This window comes from Narcine bancroftii, chromosome 3, assembly GCF_036971445.1.
Source record: "Narcine bancroftii isolate sNarBan1 chromosome 3, sNarBan1.hap1, whole genome shotgun sequence".
NCBI lineage: Eukaryota > Metazoa > Chordata > Chondrichthyes > Torpediniformes > Narcinidae > Narcine > Narcine bancroftii.
The window spans coordinates 80,242,477-80,248,584 of NC_091471.1; positions in this window are offsets into that span (position 1 = coordinate 80,242,477).

Consider the following 6,108-nt stretch of genomic DNA (forward strand, 5'->3'; position numbering starts at 1 on the left):
GGCAATAGATTAAGAGATGGGGAAGTGCAGAGAGACCTAGGGGTACTTGTACATCAGTCTCTGAAGGCGAGCATGCATTTACAGCAAGCGGTTAAAAAGGCAAATGGTATGTTGGCCTTCATATCAAGAGGGTTTGAGTATAGGAACAAGGATACCTTACTGCAGCTGTACAGGGCCTTGGTGAGACCCCACCTGGAGTATTGTGTGCAGTTTTGGTCACCTTATCTAAGGAAGGATGTTCTTGCAATGGAGGGAGTGCAGAGGCGATTCACCAGGCTGATACCTGGAATGGCAGGAATGACTTATGAGGAAAGATTGCGCAAATTGGGATTGTACTCCCTGGAGTTTAGAAGATTGAGAAGGGATCTCATAGAGACCTATAAAATTCTGGCAGGACTGGACAGAGTGGATGCAGATGGGATGTTTCCAATGATGGGAAAATCCAGAACCCGGGGCCATGGTTTGAGGATAATAGGCAAACCATTTAGGACCGAGATGAGGAGCAATTTCTATACCCAGAGGGTGGTGAATCTGTGGAATTCATTGCCACAGAGGGCAGTGGAGGCAGGTTCATTAAATATATTTAAGAGGGAATTAGATATATTTCTTCAGTATAAGGGTATTAAAGGTTACGGAGAGAAGGCGGGGACGGGGTACTGAACTTTAAGATCAGCCATGATCTCGTTGAATGGCGGAGCAGGCTTGAAGGGTCGAATGACCTACTCCTGCTCCTATCTTCTATGTTTCTATGTAAGTGAGGATTTGTAGTTGACTGCAATTTAACATCAGTCATTTCTCTCTCCAACGTTCAATATGATGACATTTGTTATTAGTTAAGGAACTGAACTTGGACATTGAACTTTGAGATTGAATTCTATGGATTGTGTTTTTCTGGACTGACTTTACTTGACTGATTGACCTGGGGCTTTGGGGGATTTTTCCTTTTTGAACATTGGGCACAGACTGTAATGGTCTGGGCTTTTCCACATACACACTGTTTATAAATATATGATATTTGTATATTTGCTGCAGATACTTATAGTGGGGTTGTAGTGCGCGTTGAAAGAACCAAAGACTTGTTGATCCAAACCAAGGCTTTTATTAACTAAAAGACTGGAGCATATCACAAGTAGGTTGACCAGTCCAGAATGACCTGGTCTGGCTAGGAGCAATCCTTTAAGACCTGCCAGTAGGTGTGGCTACACTCTCAGCCAATCACAGTCATCCTACACTACCATCTGTACATATGTACATATACACATTGGTAATAGAATCTGTACTATCACATTCACCCCTTCTTTGAGAACCGACCCCAGGGTGGATGGAGGTTAGGGGCTGTACCGGTCAGGGGGCCTGACCATCTGGCGTGACCGCCGTGGCGCTGGGATTGGGGTTGCCGGAGTCGTGTCGCCGGCAGGCCTGTAGGGTGCGGTCACTGCTTCGCTCAATTCCCCAACGGCGCTGTCGACAGTCTGGCCTGAGCTGGTGGAGTAGTGCTGGTCCCTCTGTTCAAGCACATGACCTGGGGGAGAAGGAATAGGGGGAGGTTGGGTTAAAGGCACTGCTGCGCCTGATCCGGCTTGGGCTAGGTCCCTTACCGAGACTGTGTCCTCCCGTCCGCCCGGGTACTCAACGTAGGGATAATGCGGGTTCGCATGGAGCAGACTCACTCGGTCAACCAAGGGGTCATTCTTAGAGTACCGGACGTGGCGTCGTAAAAGGACTGGACTGGAAACCATGAGCCATGCCGGTATGGTCGTACCCGACTCGGATTTCCTTGGGAAAGAGAACATCCTTTCATGGGGAGTGGCATTGGTCGCAGTGCATAGGAGGGAGCAGATGGAGTGTAGGGGACTAGTGAGCACATCCTGCCAGTGAGAGGTTGGGAGACCTTTGGACTGGATGGCAAGCGTAACCGCTTTCCAGATGGTGGCATTCTCTCTTTCGACTTGCCCATTACCCCGTGGGTTATAGCTGGTGGTCTTGCTTGAAGCAATACCACATTCCAGAAGGTACTGCTGCAGCTCTGTGCTCATAAACGAGGACCCCCTGTCACTGTGGATGTAATTAGGGTACCCGAAGATGGAGAAGATGTTGTGCAGGGCCTCTATAACTGAAGAGGCAGTTATGTCCGAGCAGGGCACAGGGAATGGGAAGCGGGAGTACTCGTCGATGGCCTTAAGGATGTAGGTGTTACGGTAGGTCGACGGTAGGGGCCCCTTGAAGTCTACGCTGAGACGCTCAAAGGGGCAGGAGGCTTTGATGATGTGTGAGTTCTCCGGACAGAAGAAGTGGGGCTTGCACTCAGCGCACACTGGGCATGCTTGGGTCATGGAGCGAATTTCCTCAACTGTGTAGGGCAGGTTGCAAGCTTTGACAAAGTGCACGAACCTAGTGACCCCTGGATGACAGAGCTCCTAGTGGAGTTTATGCAGCCTGTCCAGTTGTATGTTGGTGCAAGTCCCCCTGGAGAGCACATCTGGCGGGTCGTTGAGTTTACCTGGCCGATACATTATGTCATAATTAAAGGTGGAGAGCTCGATTCTCCACCTGGCGATTTTGTCATTCTTGATCTTACCTCGCTGGGTATTACTAAACATGAAGAAGACCGCGCGTTGGTCGGTCAGCAGCGTAAAGGGCCTGCCAGTGAGGTAGTGTCTCCAACGATGTACTGCTGCAACTATGGCCTGGGCCTCCTTCTCGACAGAGGAGTGTCGGTTCTCAGGACCCTGGAGGGTTCTGGAGAAGAAGGCTACCGGCCGGCTGGCCTGGTTCATAGTGGCTGCCAGTGCAAAGTCAGTTGCATCGCTTTTGACTTGGAACGGAATGGACTCATTGATGGCATGTAGCGTTGCAGCAGCGAAGTCCGATGTGATGCGGTCGAAGGCCACTCTGGCTTCGGTTGACAGAGAGGTGGTCTTGAGGAGTGACCGTGCCTTGTCGGCATAGTGTGGAACCCATTGGGTATAGTAAGAGAAAAAACCCAGGCAGCGTTTGAGTGCCTTCTGGGTGTGGGGGGTGGGGGGGCAAGTCCATGAGGGGACGCATGCGGTCAGGGCCCGGCATGACCACCCCTTTCTCCACCACACAACCCAGAATTGCGAGCCGGGTGGTCCGGAAGACACACTTTTTGAAATTGTAGGTCAAGTTCAGCCGAGTTGCAGTCTGAAAAAATTTCTCAAGGTTGGCATCATGATCCTCCATGTCATGGCCGCAGATGATACAGGAAAGTAGCTGTCAGCAGTTCTGGTCCACCATCCGGTCCATTTCCTGCTGGAAGACCACGACACCATTTGTGACCCCAAAGGGTACCCTGAGGAATTGATACAGCTACCCATTAGCTTCAAAGGCCGCGAAAGGTTGGTCTTCTCGGTGGATCGGGAGCTGATGATAAGCCGAACGTAAGTCAATAGTCGAAAATACACGGTATTGGGCGATCTGATTCACCACATCCATGATCCGTGGAAGGGGGTACGCATCCAGGAGCGTGAAGCGGTTGATTGTCTGGCTGTAGTCAACCACCATCCACGGCTTCTCCCCGTTTTTAACAACCACTACTTGGGCCCTCCATGGACTCGAGCTATGTTCGATAATGCCCTCATCCAGCAGTTTGTGCACCTCGCTTGAGATAATTTTCCTGTGTTCATAACTACATTGCCGGATTTTGGTGGCCATAGGCTTCCAGCTAAGGGTGAGATTTGCGAAAAGTGCTGGCGGAGCAACTCGGAGAGTGGAGAGACTATAGGTGAGGCCAGGACGTGGGGGACGGGTGGCTCGGGCTGCTGCTGGCAGGAGCTTTCCGGGGTGGAGTGGGTACAGGCAGAGAGCAGAGCGTGAAGCCCCCCAAAGTGCAGGGAAATGGTTTGAAACTGGCACTGAAAATCCAGTCCCAGCAGAGCAGGGAAGGACTAATAGTTTGAAGTCTGTGAACGTGATGCCCTCGACTTTCAGGGTCGCCATGCAGTACCCCTTTACCCCAGTCGAGAGCGATCAGGTCACCAATGAAATTCTCTGTGCAGTGGGAAGAATAGCCAGTCCGCAATGGTGGGCCAGGTCTGGGCGGATAAAGCTGTCAGTAGACACCGAGTCAAATAAACAATTGGTATAGTGTCCATGCACTTTAATCAGTTCCATTGCTTTTGTGAGGGGCTGGGGGAAGTCCTGGTCGAGGGTTATTGATGCAGAGACTTGTAATGTAAACAGTAGAGTCCTGTGTGATGACGTCTTGCAACATGTGCGTGATGATGTCACGTAAACAGTTGGGGCTGGAGGAAGTCACGTGATGGAGTAGTGACCGGTAAGAAAATACCAGCCCTCTACAGAAAAGTAAAAAAAAGTAGAGAAAAAACAAAGTCACTAACACAGAAACCATAACAAATTGAAAGTGAAAGTGTGGAGAAAATGGCAGCAAAGAAAGAAAAACCAAAAACAATGGGAAGAAAAGAAGAAGGAAGGACGTCGGAAGAGGAAGGTGAAGGCCTTACCGGTATGAGGAAGCCCGTGTGGAGAGAGAAGCCCACTCCCTGAGGTCAGTGGAAACCCCGAACTCAGGACTACAAAGATGGCTCACGGAGCCAAACAAAAGTGCACAACTGGACATGACAAAAATAACATCGACGGTGGCGGGGGGGGACCAGCTGAGGAGTAAATCTCCACAACTGAAACAGAGAAGTATAACACGACAGCAAGAGTCTCAACAGGAAAACATAGAAAATAACGGGAACAAGAAGGAAGAGAATAAAAATAGGAAATCAAAGAAACAACAGATGACCAACTCAGGGGAAGAAGACCAAAACCAAGACACTTTTAATAAAAATAAGAAGAACAAAAATACCCAATAAAATAAAATAAACAACCCAACAAGAAAATCAGAAGAGACAGAGGTAAAAGACACAGATCCTGGAGTGGACTCAGAGGAAGAGGAGGGAGAACACAGAGAAATGGAAGATGAAGGGAAGGGCAAAATATATATTTTTTAAAAGAATATATGGAAACAGTAAAAGAATGGCAGACACAAGAATTCAGTGAAATAAAAAGAAAAATAAGAAGTACAGAAGAAAAAGGGAATAGATTAGAGATGATCATGACAGAAATAGGAAAAAGAGTAGACAAGGTAGAAGAACGAGAAACAGCCATAGAAATGGAGGTAGATGACTTAAAAGAGAAATTAGAAGAATCTGTTAAAAAAGTTAAAGAAACACAGGAGCTGTTAGCTCAGAAGATAGATATAATGGAAAATTATAATAGAAGAAACAATATAAAGATAGTGGGCCTTAAGGAAGATGAAGAAGGCAAAAATATGAAAGAATTTATAAAAGAATGGATCCCCAGGGTCCTAGGAAGACCAGAATTACAGGAAGAAATGCAAATAGAAAGAGCACACAGAACATTAGCCCCTAAACCACAACCACAACAAAAACCAAGATCCATTCTAGTAAAATTCCTAAGATATACAACAAGTGAAAATATATTGGAGAAGGCAATGAAAAAAATAAGAGAAGACAAAAAACCACTGGAATACAAGGGTCAAAAACGACCCTATGGAAAAAAGGTTATAAATTTATGATAAAATACCCAGCGGTACTTAAAATAGTTATCCCAGGGCAGCAAAGCAAACTATTCTCAGATCCGGAAAAAGCACGAAAATTTGCAGAACAACTACAAAACAGACAGAGAGATGAAGAGATGTAACAAGAACAAAAATGACAACAAACTATATATATATATATATATATATATATATAAAAATAAGAATATAAGTAAGAACTAAGAAGGGAAAGAAAGGGAAGAAAGGAAGTAAGGAGGGAATTAAGAGAGTGACCTTTGTTATATATGAAGATTAAAATCTTTTCTGGGGGGGCTGGGTGGGGAAGAATAACAGTCACTGCGAAATCAGTTGACGCTTGCGAGCGGATTCGCAAATCCAAATGGAGAGGGGAGATGTGGTTGCCCGACAAGGGACAAAGGGCAACTCAGAAAGGGGAGGGACTATTGGGGTCAAAGGAATTTTAGATATGAGAATAGTGGAAATATTTTATGTTTTAGAAATGTTGTCTTATAAAGTGTTCAAAAAAAGAAAGCAGAAATGGATAAGAAGGGAAGGTGGTG